The 16712-nt window shown below is 35.7% G+C and overlaps 25 non-coding genes across 25 annotated transcripts; all 25 read right to left on the reverse strand.

Annotated features, from left to right (window-relative positions):
• Window positions 1-128: 128 nt before the first annotated feature.
• TRNAT-CGU lies at window positions 129-201 on the reverse strand. Its single transcript has one exon. It is a non-coding gene; the product is annotated as a tRNA-Thr (tRNA).
• Window positions 202-1015: 814 nt separating this feature from the next.
• Window positions 1016-1088, reverse strand: TRNAT-AGU. The gene has a single exon. It is a non-coding gene; the product is annotated as a tRNA-Thr (tRNA).
• Window positions 1089-1322: 234 nt separating this feature from the next.
• On the reverse strand, window positions 1323-1395 carry TRNAT-AGU. The gene has a single exon. It is a non-coding gene; the product is annotated as a tRNA-Thr (tRNA).
• Window positions 1396-1641: 246 nt separating this feature from the next.
• TRNAT-AGU lies at window positions 1642-1714 on the reverse strand. The gene has a single exon. It is a non-coding gene; the product is annotated as a tRNA-Thr (tRNA).
• Window positions 1715-1943: 229 nt separating this feature from the next.
• On the reverse strand, window positions 1944-2016 carry TRNAT-UGU. Its single transcript has one exon. It is a non-coding gene; the product is annotated as a tRNA-Thr (tRNA).
• A 582-nt stretch (window positions 2017-2598) lies between these two features.
• Window positions 2599-2671, reverse strand: TRNAT-UGU. The gene has a single exon. It is a non-coding gene; the product is annotated as a tRNA-Thr (tRNA).
• Window positions 2672-3406: 735 nt separating this feature from the next.
• TRNAT-AGU lies at window positions 3407-3479 on the reverse strand. The gene has a single exon. It is a non-coding gene; the product is annotated as a tRNA-Thr (tRNA).
• A 255-nt stretch (window positions 3480-3734) lies between these two features.
• TRNAT-UGU lies at window positions 3735-3807 on the reverse strand. Its single transcript has one exon. It is a non-coding gene; the product is annotated as a tRNA-Thr (tRNA).
• Window positions 3808-6307: 2500 nt separating this feature from the next.
• Window positions 6308-6379, reverse strand: TRNAT-UGU. Its single transcript has one exon. It is a non-coding gene; the product is annotated as a tRNA-Thr (tRNA).
• A 1041-nt stretch (window positions 6380-7420) lies between these two features.
• Window positions 7421-7493, reverse strand: TRNAT-AGU. The gene has a single exon. It is a non-coding gene; the product is annotated as a tRNA-Thr (tRNA).
• Window positions 7494-8144: 651 nt separating this feature from the next.
• Window positions 8145-8217, reverse strand: TRNAT-UGU. The gene has a single exon. It is a non-coding gene; the product is annotated as a tRNA-Thr (tRNA).
• Window positions 8218-8645: 428 nt separating this feature from the next.
• On the reverse strand, window positions 8646-8718 carry TRNAT-UGU. The gene has a single exon. It is a non-coding gene; the product is annotated as a tRNA-Thr (tRNA).
• Window positions 8719-8966: 248 nt separating this feature from the next.
• On the reverse strand, window positions 8967-9039 carry TRNAT-UGU. The gene has a single exon. It is a non-coding gene; the product is annotated as a tRNA-Thr (tRNA).
• A 573-nt stretch (window positions 9040-9612) lies between these two features.
• On the reverse strand, window positions 9613-9685 carry TRNAT-AGU. Its single transcript has one exon. It is a non-coding gene; the product is annotated as a tRNA-Thr (tRNA).
• Window positions 9686-10337: 652 nt separating this feature from the next.
• On the reverse strand, window positions 10338-10410 carry TRNAT-AGU. Its single transcript has one exon. It is a non-coding gene; the product is annotated as a tRNA-Thr (tRNA).
• A 417-nt stretch (window positions 10411-10827) lies between these two features.
• TRNAT-UGU lies at window positions 10828-10900 on the reverse strand. The gene has a single exon. It is a non-coding gene; the product is annotated as a tRNA-Thr (tRNA).
• Window positions 10901-11677: 777 nt separating this feature from the next.
• TRNAT-UGU lies at window positions 11678-11750 on the reverse strand. The gene has a single exon. It is a non-coding gene; the product is annotated as a tRNA-Thr (tRNA).
• A 253-nt stretch (window positions 11751-12003) lies between these two features.
• TRNAT-UGU lies at window positions 12004-12076 on the reverse strand. Its single transcript has one exon. It is a non-coding gene; the product is annotated as a tRNA-Thr (tRNA).
• Window positions 12077-12640: 564 nt separating this feature from the next.
• TRNAT-AGU lies at window positions 12641-12713 on the reverse strand. Its single transcript has one exon. It is a non-coding gene; the product is annotated as a tRNA-Thr (tRNA).
• Window positions 12714-13361: 648 nt separating this feature from the next.
• On the reverse strand, window positions 13362-13434 carry TRNAT-UGU. Its single transcript has one exon. It is a non-coding gene; the product is annotated as a tRNA-Thr (tRNA).
• A 439-nt stretch (window positions 13435-13873) lies between these two features.
• TRNAT-UGU lies at window positions 13874-13946 on the reverse strand. The gene has a single exon. It is a non-coding gene; the product is annotated as a tRNA-Thr (tRNA).
• Window positions 13947-14541: 595 nt separating this feature from the next.
• On the reverse strand, window positions 14542-14614 carry TRNAT-UGU. Its single transcript has one exon. It is a non-coding gene; the product is annotated as a tRNA-Thr (tRNA).
• A 233-nt stretch (window positions 14615-14847) lies between these two features.
• TRNAT-UGU lies at window positions 14848-14919 on the reverse strand. The gene has a single exon. It is a non-coding gene; the product is annotated as a tRNA-Thr (tRNA).
• A 344-nt stretch (window positions 14920-15263) lies between these two features.
• On the reverse strand, window positions 15264-15336 carry TRNAT-UGU. The gene has a single exon. It is a non-coding gene; the product is annotated as a tRNA-Thr (tRNA).
• A 465-nt stretch (window positions 15337-15801) lies between these two features.
• Window positions 15802-15874, reverse strand: TRNAT-AGU. Its single transcript has one exon. It is a non-coding gene; the product is annotated as a tRNA-Thr (tRNA).
• Between the last annotated feature and the right edge of the window lie 838 nt (window positions 15875-16712).

A 16712-nucleotide genomic window follows, 5' to 3' on the forward strand; every position in this document is an offset into this window, starting at 1 on the left:
AAAAATACAATATGCTTATTCCGCTGAAAGGGGAGGGAGGGGACTCGGAAAGAGAGGGGGGGGGGGATGAGAACAAAAGTGAAGGAAAGATAGAGAGAGAGAGGGGGGGGAGAGGACGAAATAAAAAAAGGCACTGCCCGGATTTGAACCGGGGATCTCCTGTTTACGAGACAGGCGCTTTAACCCCTAAGCCACAGCGCCGCTGCGACTGTGAACGTAAGTTATTACTTAAAAAAATAACATTGAATGGAACAGGATTTTTTGTCAAATTCAAAATCATTTCTTAATCTCCATACTGATAAATAACTAGAAATCAATTTAATTTCTTTTTGAAATTTCGATAATGACAACCCATGGACTTATCCAACTTGATACAAGCAGTTCAGTTTCCATTCGTGGTTTCAGTTCGATGCAAGAAGTCCATTTGATTATTCACCAGATTGACTTTGTACCTGTTGTATTAATTACATACATACAGTCATATTTTTATTTTTTTATTTTCATTTTTCATTATCCAACCTTTTAAATACGACAAAAGTATGTAGGGCCAGTGGCGTATCTAGGAAGGGGGACATCTGGCCCTTCCCCACCCGCCCTTTGAGAGGCACAAACAAATCGCAAGTGGACTTTTTTTTTTGCTTGGAACAAAATGACCTAGATTAGGTCGTGATTTGTTTTGTGTGTGCTTGTCAAAATGTTCCTGTATATCCCCCTACATTTTTTCGTTGAAAATCCTGGATCCGCCATGGATATATATATAGGCTTATATTTTCTGTTAAAAAATGGAGATTAAACTAATCGGAATGAGAACTATGAAATTAAGAACAATTAATTTTGTTGTCTTGACTGTAGTGCACATAATTACTCTTCCCCCAAACAAGTCACTTAACTATTCCAAATTAAGATGAATAAATGAGCAGTTGAAAAAACAATAGTATCTACGTGGAAATTAAGCTGAGGGGAAAAGAGAGAGAAAAGAAGAGAAGGGGGGTCGAAGTCTAAAATAAGAATGAAAAGGCACTGCCCGGATTTGAACCGGGGATCTCCTGTTTACTAGACAGGCGCTTTAACCGCTAAGCCACAGCGCCACTTCTTTTGCGTAAGTTTAAAATTACTTAATGGAATTAATGAACTTAGATTTTCAAATATGAAGTCTTTGCTTTTTTTTCATATCAGCAAAAGCTATAAATTATATTAATTGTTAATAACATTTTCATGATGAGTTACTCATCCCTAAAACAAGTCGTTTAAATATTCAAAATTAAAATGAATTTTAACAAGCATTTAAAACAATGAGATCGAAAGACAAAATAAGACTAAATAGGCACTGCCCGGATTTGAACCGGGGATCTCCTGTTTACTAGACAGGCGCTTTAACCGCTAAGCCACAGCGCCACTTCGTTCGTGTAAGTTCATATTTACTAAATTAGATTAATGAATTTAACACGGGTTGAACTTAGATTTTCAAATATGAACCCTTTGCTTCATTTTCATTGATAAAAGCAAGAAATTATGGTAATTTCTAACGAAATTTTCATGATGAGTTATTCCTCCCCAAAACAAGTCGTTTAAATATTCAAAGTTAAAATGAATCGACAGGCATTTAAAACAATGAGATCAAAAGACAAAATATGAATAAAAAGGCACTGCCCGGATTTGAACCGGGGATCTCCTGTTTACTAGACAGGCGCTTTAACCGCTAAGCCACAGCGCCACTTCGTTCTTGTAAGTTCATATTTACTAAATTAGATTAATGAATTTAACACGGGTTGAACTTAGATTTTCAAATATGAACCCTTTGCTTCATTTTCATTGATAAAAGCAAGAAATTATGGTAATTTCTAACGAAATTTTCATGATGAGTTATTCCTCCCCCAAACAAGTCGTTTAAATATTCAAAGTTAAAATGAATCGACAGGCATTTAAAACAATGAGATCAAAAGAGGCGCTGCCCGGATTTGAACCAGGGATCTCCTGTTTACAAGACAGGCGCTTTAACCGCTAAGCCACAGCGCCGATGCGATTGGAAATGCTCATAATTATTTAATTAAATTAATGAATTTAACACGGGTTGAACGTTGATTTTTCAAATATGAACTCTTTGATTAATTTCCAAATCAACAAAAATTAGAAATTATACGGATTCATTTTAATGAACTTTTGATCATGACAATTTTGTAATGATTTATTAACACTGAGCATGCTTAGGGGCACTTTCTATTTGTGAAGTCTTTATTTATAAAAAAAACAGTTCACTTGATCAATGTTGCTGCCTGAAATTGGCGATTATATACATGTGATATATTTTCTCATTTTACGTCATTAAGTACTTTATGTTTTTTAGTAAATGGAAAAACGGAAATTCAATGAAATGAAATAAGTGAGATCAATTTCCCTATATATCATGTAAACTTTATCACTTATATTTTACTCCTCCAAAAATTAGTTGTCAAATATTCAAACATCAGAAAAAAAGAAGTTGAAAAAATAATATGCATATTCCGCCGAGAGGGGAGGGAGGGGGCTCGGAGAGAGAGGGGGTGAGAGAAAAAGTGAAGGAGAAGATAAATAAAGAGAGAGAGAAGACGACATTAAAAAAGGCACTGCCCGGATTTGAACCAGGGATCTCCTGTTTACAAGACAGGCGCTTTAACCGCTAAGCCACAGCGCCGCCGCGTCTATGAACTTTAATCATTTCTTAAAAAAACATATTGAATCAAGCTGAGGATTTTCAAAAAATTAACTAGAAATTAATATCTAATTTCTTTTTAAAAAAATGATCATGGCAAGTTATGGGCTTATATCCGACTTGATACAAGCAAATTTCAGTTACCATGGTTTCATTTCGATGCAAGCAATCCAATCGATTATTCACCAGATTGATCTTGTACCTGTTGTATTAATTGCATGTGATATTTTATCATTTTTCATTATCCAACATTTTAAAAATGATAAAAGTATCTAGGGCCAGTGGCGTATCTAGGAAGGGGGACATCTGGCCCGTGCCCCCCACCACAACAAACTCGCAAGTGAAAACCCTTTTTTTTTGCTTGTCAAATTTTGCTTGGAACAAAATGACCTAGATTCGGTAGTGAAATCTTTTTTTTTTGCTTGTCAAAATATTCTAGTACACCCCCTCCATTTTTGTTGTTGAAAATCCTGGATCCGCTATGGATATAAAGGCTCAAATTTTCTGTGAAAAGTGGAGATTGAAGTTGTCTTGAGTGTAGTGCATTATGTAAAATATACTATCCTTTTTAACTTATAAGATGCTCGTCCCAAAAGAAGTCGTTTAGATATTCAAAATTAAAATGAATAAGCAAGCAGTTGTAAGCATGATATCAAGCTGAGAGGAAAAGAGGGAGAGAAGAAGGATAGGGGGTCGAAGGACAAAATAAGAATAAAGAGGCACTGCCCGGATTTGAACCGGGGATCTCCTGTTTACTAGACAGGCGCTTTAACCGCTAAGCCACAGCGCCACTTTGTTCGTGTAAGTTCATATTTACTTTATTAGATTAATGAATTTAACACGGGTTGAACTTAGATTTTCAAATATGAACCCTTTGCTTCATTTTCATTCATTTTCATTGATAAAAGCAAGAAATTATATTAATTTTTAAAGAAATTTTCATGATGAGTTATTCCTCCCCAAAACAAGTCGTTTAAATATTCAAAGTTGAAATGAATTAACAGGCATTTAAAACAATGAGATCAAAGACAAAACAAGAATAAAGAGGCGCTGCCCGGATTTGAACCAGGGATCTCCTGTTTACAAGACAGGCGCTTTAACCGCTAAGCCACAGCGCCGATGCGATTGGAAATGCTCATAATTATTTAATTAAATTAATGAATTTAACACGGGTTGAACGTTAATTTTCAAATATGAACTCTTTGATTAATTTCCAAATCAACAAAAATTAGAAATTATACGGATTCATTTTAATGAACTTTTGATCATGACAATTTTGTAATGATTTATTAACACTGAGCATGCTTAGGGGCACTTTCTATTTGTGAAGTCTTTATTTAAAGGGGAATGAAACCTTTGGAACAAATAGGCTTGTGTAGAAACAGAAAAATCAAAGAATAAGAATAAAAAAGTTTGAGAAAAATCGGACAAATAATGAGAAAGTTATGAGCATTTGAATATTGCAATCACTAGTGCTATGGAGATCCTCCCATTGGCAATGCGACAAGGATGTGTGATGTCACTGATGAACAACTTTCCCTTTGGTGGACTATAAAATACCCTTAAAATGTCTCTTTTTGCTTTTTCTTATGATGATGCAAACTCTTTATCCATGATGTATTCTTAAAAAATATGTATTACATGCCCTCATGTAGAAAGAACACATGATCTATGGATAGATGTGATAAAAGAGGCAATTCAAGTGAAATATATACTAAAGTAATGGGGAGAGTTGTTCATCAGTGACTTCACACATCTTTGTCGCGTTGCCAATTTGCTATCTCCATAGCATTAGTGATCGCAATATTCAAATGCTCATAACTTTCTCATTATTTGTCCCATTTTTCTCAAACTTTTGTTGATCTGTTTCTTTGATTTTTCTGTTTTCACACAAGCTATCTTGTTCCAATGGTTTCATTCTCCTTTAAAAACAGTTCACTTGATCAATGTTACTGCCTGAAATTGGCGATTATATACATGTGATAAATTTTCTCATTTTACGTCATTAAGTACTTTATATGTTTTTTAATAAATGGAAAAAAAAATAAATTCAATCAAATGAAATAAGGGAAATCAATTGAATTCCCCATTGCATCACGGTGAACTTTATTACTTTTACTTTACTTCTCCAAAAAAAAATAGTTATCAAATATTAAACAGAAAAAGAAAATTGGAAAAAAATATAATATGCTTATTTCGCTGAAAGGGGAGGGAGGGGACTTGGAGAGAGAGGGGGTGAGAGAGAAAAAGTGAAAGAAAGATAAATAGAGAGAGGGGGGGGGAGAGGACGAAATAAAAAAAAGCAGTGCCCGGATTTGAACCGGGAATCTCCTGCGTTAACTGCGAAGCCACAGCGCCGCTGCGATTGCGAAAGTTAGATATTACTTTTGAAAAAAACACTGAATCAAACTAAGGATTTTCAAATTTGACGTAATTTTTTTTATTTCCATATTGATAAATAACTAGAAATTAATATATAATTTCTTTTTAAAGACGTTGATCATGACAGGCCATGGGCTTGTATCCGACTTCATACATTCAAGCAGTTAAGTCTCCATCCATGTAGTTCTTATATATAAGCAGTCCACTTGATTATTCACCTGATTTACCTTGTACCTGTTGTATTAATTGCATGTGATATTTTATCAATTTTCATTGTCAAAAATTTCAAATACGAAAAAATACTTAAGGCCAGTGGTGGATCCAGGTGGGGGCACATTCGGCTCGTGCCCCCCCCCCTTGAGAGGCACAACAAACTCGCAAGTGAAAACCTTTTTTTGTTTGTCCAATTTTTCATGGAACAAAATCGCCCCTCCATTTTTTGTTGAAAATCCTTGATCCGCCATGGATATAGGCTTATATTTTCTGTGGAAGAAATGGAGAATGAACTATAATAAACAAATATATCAGGCTTTGAGAAAGTATAGTGGAATTATTTATCCGAGGTTGGTCTGGCAATTACTATAGTAATATAGTAGCTTTGCCAGTCCAACCGAGGATTGATAATTTCCACTATGCTTTCGAATGAAACGCCTGATATATTTGTTTTATATCCTACTTTTAATATTTTATAACCAAAATCTATGCGCTGAGCTTGCAAAGTCCGGTTACTTGCGTTGAATTACCTACTTTTCTCCGAGCCACCGCGCTCAGCGGAACGCAGATTAGTGCCTGCGCCGACGCATCACAGGACTTGCCCGGGAGAGAGAGCGCGCTTGCCGGTGCGCCCGAGAGTTTAGCTAAATATCCAGTTTTGTGAAATAATCACGTCAGACCTCGATATATCCCAAAAATATATCGAGATCTGACGTCACGCAACGTCATAGTTGAAATATATTCTGTCACATGATGCTATTTGAACCAATCACTATACAGGATCCAATCTATGTAGGATATAAAAGAAGTTGTCTTGAGTGTTGCGCATTGCATGTATATCCTTTATAACTTCTGAGTTGTTCCTCCCAAAAGAAGTCGTTTAGATTTTCAAAATTAAAACGAATAAACAAGCAATTGTAAAGCAATATTATCAATATGGATATCAAGCTGGGAGAAAAAGAGGGAGAAGGGAAGAAGGGGGGGGGGGGGGTGAACATGTTGAAGGACAAAATGAGAATAAAGAGGCACTGCCCGGATTTGAACCGGGGATCTCCTGTTTACAAGACAGGCGCTTTAACGCTAAGCCACAGCGCCGCTTCGACTATGAACTTTAATTATTACTTTAAAAAAAAATTGAATCCAGCTGAGGATTTTCAAATTTGAAATCATTTCTTCATTTCCATATTGACAATTAACTAGAAATTAATATCTAATTTCTTTAAAAAATGATCATGACAAGTTTAATGGGCTTATATTCGACTTGCAAGCAATTTCAGTTTCCATGGTTTCAATTCGATGCAAGCAGTCCACTTGATTATTCACCAGATTAACCTTGTACCTGTTTTATTAACTGCATGTGATGTTTTATCAATTTTCATTATCAACCATTTTAGATAGATAAAAGTATGTAGGACCAGTGGCGTACCCAGGAAGGGGCACATTCGGTCCGTGCCACTCCCCCCTCCACCCCCTTTGAGAGAGACAAAAAAATCGCTTTAACCGCTAAGCCACAGCGCCGCTGTGCTTTTTGTTCGGTAATTACATTCATAAATAAATAAATCAAACACGGTTGAATGTGAATTTTCAATTTTGAACTCATTCCTTTATTTCCATATTAACATGAAAATATATTAATGTATTTTCTTTATGAAATTTACATTATGAATATCATTGGATTATGTTTCCCAACTCAAGTAGTCCACTTGATTATTCATTTGATTAATATTTTTTTTTCTTCGTGTTGTATGCTATCGCATATGATATCTATTCATTTTTCTATGTCAAATGGAAAAAAAAAATCTATAGGCTTATGTTTTATCTGATAAAAGTAAAATTGAATCAATTGAATCACGAATATGCTATTAAGAGTAATTATATCAAATTCTCTGTGATGATGTTGCGAAGAAGAAATGATACATCTTGTATCTTATTGTATCTATAGCATATCTTTTATAACTTATAAATTATTCTTCCACAAAATAAGTTGTCCAAAATATATATATCCAAATTTAAAATGAATAAACAAAAAGTAAAAAATGTATATATCATGTAATTGAACCGAAAAGAAGAGAGAGGTCAGAGGAGAAGAAAGAAAAGGAGAGACAGAGGGTAAAACAGAGAAGAACCAAAAAAAGTAGGCACTGCCCGGATTTGAACCGGGGATCTCCTGTTTACTAGACAGGCGCTTTAACCGCTAAGCCACAGCGCCGGTGCGATTACAGTTGTCGATAATTGCTGAAACAAATGATTGAATCAGAGGAGGGTTTGATGTGGAGTTTAAATTTTGAAATCATTGCCTTATGATATCCATACTGATGAATAAGCATAAATTAATTTAACTTCTTGATTAAATTTCGATCATGACCATTCAATGACTTACAAAAGGAAGTTTGATGCAAGCAGGCTACTTCATTACTCACCTAATTAATCATGATTATGTCTGCTTGCCTGCCGTATATAGGCTATGTTGCATATTGTTTTTATTTTTTTCATTCTACCAATATTATCACATACAACTATATTTTCTGTGCAAAATGGAAATTGAATTAATCAAATTAAGATAAATCAAATAAAATTCTTTACTATAATCATGTATACTATATCCTTCAAAGATTCCGATTTATTCCTCCCAAAGTAAGTGACAAATATTCAATCTTAACAATGAGTTTGAAACAATGTCATCTGTCATCTTCAGCTCTTCTTCAGAAGAGCCGAAGAAGCGTCCCGGATCGGACGTGAAACTGTCCTCTGTTTCATTCAAAGTAAGACCAGATGAATAGATTTATTTTTTTCCCAACGTAATATCATCTTTAGTTGGGCTGCAAGAAGAGAGGAATGGGGGAACGAAACTGAATAAAAAAGGCACTGCCCGGATTTGAACCGGGGATCTCCTGTTTACAAGACAGGCGCTTTAACCGCTAAGCCACAGCGCCGCTGTGAATAAAATTGACGATTGACATAATAAAACATCAATGCCTGTAAATATTTTTATCTTCCAGTTTAGCTTCTCCAAGATTAGTAGTCAATGTCAAATAACAAAACACGAGAAATTGGAAACAAATAGATTTCCAGGGGGTGCTGCGTGTATCATTATCCATAGGCAGCACCCCCAAGATTCTGGGAGATGTATAAAAATTGAAAAACGGAACCGAAATGACCTTAATTTTGTAGTGATATCGTTTCATTATTTTTTTTTCCTTTTTCAAATTTCTCGGGTACCAATCAATTTGACTTCCATTTTGATGTGAAAACCTTTTTTTTTTCCTTTTTTATTTTCAAATTTATTCAGCACCCTCAGTAAAAAATGTTTCCAAGGCCCTGACAGAGAGAGAGAGTGGGGGGGGGGGAATAAAAAGTAAGAAGGCGCTGCCCGGATTTGAACCGGGGATCTCCTGTTTACAAGACAGGCGCTTTAACCGCTAAGCCACAGCGCCACTTCGTTTTACTACATGCATATTTACTTAATTAATTTAATGAATTCAACAAGGGTTGAACGTTGATTTCCGAATATGAACTCTTTGCTTTATTTTCATATGAACAAAATCAGAAATTATATTGATTTTTAATGAAATTTTCATGATGAGTTTCTTCTCCCCAAAACAAGTCGTTTAAATATTCAAAAATTAAAATGAATTAACAAGCATTTAAAACAATGAGATCGAAAGACAAAATAAGAATAAAGAGGCAGTGCCCGGATTTGAACCGGGGATCTCCTGTTTACAAGACAGGCGCTTTAACCGCTAAGCCACAGCGCCGCTGCGTTGATGTACGTCAGTAATTACATAAAGGAAAACATTGAATCAAACTGAGGATTTTCAAATTTGAACTCGCTGTGTTATTTTTTATATTGATAGATAACTTGAAATTAATTTAATTTCTTTATCGCCTGTTTATGAAATTTTGATGACAATTCGATGGCTTATCTAGCTTGATACAAGCAGTTCAGTTCAAATGGTTACAGTATATTCAGTTTGATAAAAGCATTATTCACCTGGTTAATCTTGTTTCTACCTGTTGCTGTTGCACATGGTATTTTATTAATTTTCAGTATCAAACATAGGCTTATATTTTCTGCACAAATTGAGGTTGAACCTATCGAATTTAGAACTACGAAATTAAGACAATTGATTTTTTTTACTGTCATGACTATAGCATGTATACTATCCTCAGTGACTTCTGAGTTACCTCCCCGAAACAAGTCGTTGAAAAATAAAACAAGCAGTTGAAATCAATATTATATACATGGGCATCAAATCAATCTGAGAGGAAACGAGAGAGGGAGGAATTGGGAAAAGAGAGAGAAGACCCCCCCCAAAAAAAAAAAAAATAGGCACTGCCCGGATTTGAACCGGGGATCTCCTGTTTACTAGACAGGCGCTTTAACCGCTAAGCCACAGCGCCGGTGCGATTACAGTTATCGATAATTGCTGAAACAAATGATTGAATCAAAGGAGGGTTTGATGTGGAGTTTAAATTTTGAAATCATTGCTTTATGATATCCATACTGATGAATAAGCATAAATTAATTTAACTTCTTGATTAAATTTCGATCATGACCATTCAATGACTTACAAAAGGAAGTTTGATGCAAGCAGGCTACTTCATTACTCACCTAATTGATAATGTCTGCTTGCCTGCCGTAGGCTATGTTGCATATTGTTTTTATTTTTTTCATTCTACCACTGTATCACATAAAATACAAAATTATATGCCTATATTTTCTGTGCAAAAGGGAAATTGAATTAATCAAATAAAGATGAATCAAATAAATTTTTTTACTATATAATCATGTATACTATATCCTTCAAAGATTCCGATTTATTCCTCCCAAAGTAAGTGATAAATATTCAATATTAACAAAGAGTTTGAAACAATGTCATCTGTCATCTTCAGCTCTTCTTCAGAAAAGCCGAAGAAACGTCCCGGATCAGACGTGAAACTGTCCTCTGTTTCAATCAAAGTAAGACCAGATGAATAGATTTATTTTTTCCATCGTAATGTCATCTATAGTTGGGCTGCAAAAAGAGAGGGATGGGGGAACGAAACAGAAAAAAGGCACTGCCCGGATTTGAACCGGGGATCTCCTGTTTACTAGACAGGCGCTTTAACCGCTAAGCCACAGGGCCGCTGTGAATAAAATTGACGATTGACATAATAAAACATCAATGCCTGTAAATATTCTTATCTTCCAGTTTAGCTCTCCCAAGATTAGTAGTCAATTTCAAATAACAAAACACGAGAAATTGAAAACAAATAGATTTCCCGGGGGTGCTGCGTGTATCATTATCCATAGGCAGCACCCCCGAGATTCTGGGAGATGTATAAAAATTGAAAAACGGAACCGAAATGACCTTAATTTTGTAGTGATATCGTTTTATTATTTTTTTCCTTTTTCAAATTTCTCGGGTACCAATCAATTTGACTTCCATTTTGATGTGAAAACCTTTTTTTTCTTTTACTTTTCAAATTTATTCAGCACCCTCAGTAAAAGAATGTTTCCAAGGCCCTGACAGAGAGAGAGTGGGGGGGAATAAAAAATAAGAAGGCGCTGCCCGGATTTGAACCGGGGATCTCCTGTTTACAAGACAGGCGCTTTAACCGCTAAGCCACAGCGCCGCTGTGAATAATATTTGACGATTGACATAATAAAACATCAATGCCTGAAAATATTTTTATCTTCCAATTTAGCTTTTCTAAAATTAGTAGTCAATTTCAAATAACAAAACACGAGAAATTGAAACAAATATCATCTATTACTCTGCTGAAAAAAAAAGGGAGTTGCGAGAGGGGGGTAAGTAGAAAGAGAGAGGGGGGAGGAGCGCATGGCCCTGGGAAGCGGGGGTGCTGAAGAAGCACCCCCAAAATTTTCCTTGAGGTGCTGCGTGTATCATTATCCATAGGCAGCACCCCTAGGTATTCTGGAAGATGTATAAAAATGGAAAAAACAGAACCAAAAATGACATTCATTTAGTAGTGATATTCTTGGGGGGGGGAGCTTTTAAAAGTTCTTGCGTACAAATTTAAATTTTGCCTCCATTTTGTAGAGAAACATTTTTTTTCTTTTCTTTTCAAATTTACTCAGCACCCCAGTAAAAATATTTCCCATGGCCCTGAGAGAGAGACTAGAGAAAGAGAGAGAGCTAAAATAAAATTGTGGCGTGCGTCTGTAATCCAAGCTGTGGGGAAGTTACAAATTGATACAGAGGTTCGAGCCCTGGTCACGTCTTTCGGATGGTGACGTTAAAGGTCGGTCCCAGACGTAAATAATCATATCTGATTGATACACGTCTGACAAAAACTCAAATAGACACACACACACACGCAAGAGAGAGACGAGAGAGTGAGAGAGAGACTATAGAGAAAGGGGAGGGGGGGAATGACAAAATTAAAAGAAGGCGCTGCCCGGATTTGAACCGGGGATCTCCTGTTTACAAGACAGGCGCTTTAACCGCTAAGCCACAGCGCCACTTCGCTTACGAAATGCATATTTACTTAATTAATTTAATGAATTCAACAAGGGTTGAACGTTGATTTTCGAATATGAACTCTTTGCTTTATTTTCATATTAACAAAATCTAGAAATTATATTAATTTTTAATGAAATTTTCATTTATTTCAGAGTTTCTTCTCCCCAAAACAAGTCGTTTAAATATTCAAAAATTAAAATGAATTAACAAGCATTTAAAACAATGATATAAAAAGACAAAATAAGAATAAAGAGGCACTGCCCGGATTTGAACCGGGGATCTCCTGTTTACAAGACAGGCGCTTTAACCGCTAAGCCACAGCGCCGCTGCGTTGATGTACGTCAGTAATTACATAAAGAAAAACATTGAATCAAACTGAGGATTTTCAAATTTGAACTCGCTGTGTTATTTTTTATATTGATAGATAACTTGAAATTAATTTAATTTCTTTATCGCCTGTTTATGAAATTTTGATGACAATTCGATGGCTTATCTAGCTTGATACAAGCAGTTCAGTTCAAATGGTTACAGTATATTCAGTTTGATAAAAGCATTATTCACCTGGTTAATCTTGTTTCTACCTGTTGCTGTTGCACATGGTATTTTATTAATTTTCAGTATCAAACATAGGCTTATATTTTCTGCACAAATTGAGGTTGAACCTATCGAATTTAGAACTACGAAATTAAGACAATTGATTTTTTTACTGTCATGACTATAGCATGTATACTATCCTCAGTGACTTACCTCCCCGAAACAAGTCGTTGAAAAATAAAACAAGCAGTTGAAATCAATATTATATACATGGGCATCAAATCAATCTGAGAGGAAACGAGAGAGGGAGGAAGAGGGAAAAAGAGAGAGAAGAACCCCCCCCCCAAAAAAAAGTAGGCACTGCCCGGATTTGAACCGGGGATCTCCTGTTTACTAGACAGGCGCTTTAACCGCTAAGCCACAGCGCCGGTGCGATTACAGTTGTCGATAATTGCTGAAACAAATGATTGAATCAGAGGAGGGTTTGATGTGGAGTTTAAATTTTGAAATCATTGCTTTATGATATCCATACTGATGAATAAGCATAAATTAATTTAACTTCTTGATTAAATTTCGATCATGACCATTCAATGACTTACAAAAGGAAGTTTGATGCAAGCAGGCTACTTCATTACTCACCTAATTGATATTGTCTGCTTGCCTGCCGTAGACTATGTTGCATATTGTTTTTATTTTTTTCATTCTACCACTATTATCACATACAACTATATTTTCTGTGCAAAATGGAAATTGAATTAATCAAATTAAGATAAATCAAATAAAATTCTTTACTATAATCATGTATACTATATCCTTCAAAGATTCCGATTTATTCCTCCCAAAGTAAGTGATAAATATTCAATCTTAACAATGAGTTGGAAACAATGTCATCTATTCTGTCATCTTCAGCTCTTCTTCAGAAGAGCCGAAGAAACGTCCCGGATCGGACGTGAAACTGTCCTCTGTTTCAATCAAAGTAAGACCAGATGAATAGATTTATTTTTTTCCCATCGTAATATCATCTATAGTTGGGCTGCAAGAAGAGAGGAATGGGGGAACGAAACTGAATAAAAAAAAGGCACTGCCCGGATTTGAACCGGGGATCTCCTGTTTACAAGACAGGCGCTTCAACCGCTAAGCCACAGCGCCGCTGTGAATAAAATTGACGATTGACATAATAAAACATCAATGCCTGTACATATTCTTATCTATCAATTTAGCTTTCCCAAGATTAGTAGTCAATTTCAAATAACAATACACGAGAAATTGGAAACAAATAGATTTCCAGGGGGTGCTGCGTGTATCATTATCCATAGGCAGCACCCCCAAGATTCTGGGAGATGTATAAAAATTGAAAAACGGAACCGAAATGACCTTAATTTTGTAGTGATATCGTTTCATTATTTTTTTTTTCCTTTTTCAAATTTCTCGGGTACCAATCAATTTGACTTCCATTTTGATGTGAAAACCTTTTTTTTCTTCTTTTTTCTTTTCAAATTTATTCAGCACCCTCAGTAAAAAAATGTTTCCAGGGCCCTGACAGAGAGAGAGAGTGGGGGGGGGGGGGGGGGCAAAATAAAAAATAAGAAGGCGCTGCCCGGATTTGAACCGGGGTTCTCCTGTTTACAAGACAGGCGCTTTAACCGCTAAGCCACAGCGCCGCTGTGAATAAAATTGACAATTGACATAATAAAACATTAATGCCTGTAAATATTCTTATCTTCCAGTTTAGCTTTCCCAAAATTAGTAGTCAATTTCAAATAACAAAACACGGGAAATTGAAACAAATATCATCTATTACTATGCTGAGAAAAAGTTGCGAGAGGGGTGTAAGTAGAAAGAAAGAGGGGGGAGGAGCACATGGCCCTGGGAAGCGGGGGTGCTGAAGAAGCACCCCCAAAATTTTCCTTGAGGTGCTGCGTGTATCATTATCCATAGGCAGCACCCCCTAGCAGTATTCTGGAAGATGTATAAAAATGGAAAAATGAAACCAAAATGACATTCATTTAGTAGTGATATCCATTTTTTTTTGGGGGGGGAGCTTTTAAAAGTTCTTGCGTACAAATATAAATTTTGCCTCCATTTTGTAGAGAAACATTTTTTTTCTTTTCTTTTCAAATTTACTCAGCACCCCAGTAAAAAATCATTCCCATGGCCCTGAGAGGAGACTAGAGAAAGAGAGAGAGCTAGAGAGAGACTATAGAGAGTGAGAGAGAGACTATAGAGAAAGGGGAGGGGAATGACAAAATTAAAAGAAGGCGCTGCCCGGATTTGAACCGGGGATCTCCTGTTTACAAGACAGGCGCTTTAACCGCTAAGCCACAGCGCCACTTCGTTTTACTAAATGCATATTTACTTATCAATTTAATGAATTCATCATTCTGTCATCTTCAGCTCTTCTTCAGAAGAGCCGAAGAAACGTCCCGGATCGGACGTGAAACTGTCCTCTGTTTCAATCAAAGTAAGACCAGATGAATAGATTTATTTTTTCCCATCGTAATCTCATAGATATAGTTGGGCTGCAAGAAGAGAGGAATGGGGGAACGAAACTGAATAAAAAAAAGGCACTGCCCGGATTTGAACGGGGATCTCCTGTTTACAAGACAGGCGCTTCAACCGCTAAGCCACAGCGCCGCTATGAATAAAATTGACGATTGACATAATAAAACATCAATGCATAAAATCTTCTTATCTTCCAATTAAGCTTTCCCAAAATTAGAAATAAATTTTAAATAACAAAACACGAGAACTTGAAAACAAATAGATTTCCTTGGGGTGCTGCGTGTATTATTCTCCATATAGGTAGCACCCCCAGGTATTTTGGAAGATGTATAAAAATTGAAAAACGGAACCGAGATGACCTTGATTTTGTAGTGATATCGTTTTATTTGTTTTCCTTTTCAAATTTCTCAGGTACCAATCAATTTGACCTGACAGAGAGAGAGAGAGGAGGGGGGGGGGCAAAATAAAAACTAAGAAGGCGCTGCCCGGATTTGAACCGGGGATCTCCTGTTTACAAGACAGGCGCTTTAACCGCTAAGCCACAACGCTGCGGCGCTCGTGAACATTAGTAATTAATAGAATCATTGAATCTAAAACAGATTGAATGTGGTTTGTCAAATTTGAACTCATTGCTTAATATTCATATTGATAATTGATTAGAAGACAATTTTATTTCTTTATGAGAGTTTGATCTTGACAATGATGGGCTTATCCAATGTTTTACACATTTATAATAACCCGGGTTGTTGCAATTTGATTGTCTTTTATCAGTTCACTTTATAAACATTCATTTTAATTTGTTTACCTGCCGTAGGCCATCCTATATAAGGTATTATTCAGTTTTCATTCCATTAAGTAAATAGCAAAAAAATCTATATATTTTATTATATGAAAATTGAAATTTGGTTAATCGAATTAAGAGGAATTACATAAATTTTCTCTCTGACAGAGGGGGAGGGGTGAGAGCAAGCGAAAGAAAGAATGAAGAGAGAATGACAAAATAGAAACAAAAGTAGGCACTGCCCGGATTTGAACCGGGGATCTCCTGTTTACTAGACAGGCGCTTTAACCGCTAAGCCACAGCGCCACCTTGCAGTTTTGAACGGTTACACCAGGCTGAAGATAATTATTATGATATTAACAAATAGAGCAAAATCAGACAAAAAAAAAACATTTGAAATATTTCTTCAAAATCTGACAAGGAAGAACAATATTATGCAGTTCTATACGTGATTGTCTTCATCATGTTTATGAACATGCAATGCATGGGCAAGCCGATGATGTTATAATTCCCACTTATTCGTTTGTTTATATTTTATTTTATGTAATTATATTTATTCTATTTTTGTGCACCAACTTGCAGAATGAGGAAAACGTTGATGGACAGCCTTGCGTAAGCTATTCCCTGCTGCAACTTATTTTGTTATACGACGGAGACATCCGATGCACACGCATGAAAATATGACATAATTTTAAAAGGAAAATGGAGACAGACAAAACGTCATAAGCGCACTTAAAGGGGTGGTCCAGGCTGAAAACATTATTTTATATCTTAATACACAGAGTAGAATTCACTGAGCAAAACGCTGAAAATTTCACCAAAATCAGATAACAAATAATAAAGTTATTGAAGTTTAAAGTTTAGCAATATTTCATGAAAACAGTCGTCATGAATATTCATATCTCACTAATGCCAAATTTTTAAGTTCAATAAATTCGTCATATTTTTAATAAGAATTTATTGAAATTTTCAGCATTTTTATTGTTTTATTTTCCCTCTTAAATCCAAGCAATTGTCCAATGGTAAATTATTCCAAATCAGTGTTGTCAACTCTCTATTTCCATTAGTAGATTTATTGATAGCGTATGAAAATGCTGCATTGTTCTTTTCATATACCCCATATGCTCAACAACAGCCTACTGTG

This window comes from Lytechinus variegatus, chromosome 4 (genome assembly GCF_018143015.1).
Source record: "Lytechinus variegatus isolate NC3 chromosome 4, Lvar_3.0, whole genome shotgun sequence".
Lineage (NCBI taxonomy): Eukaryota > Metazoa > Echinodermata > Echinoidea > Temnopleuroida > Toxopneustidae > Lytechinus > Lytechinus variegatus.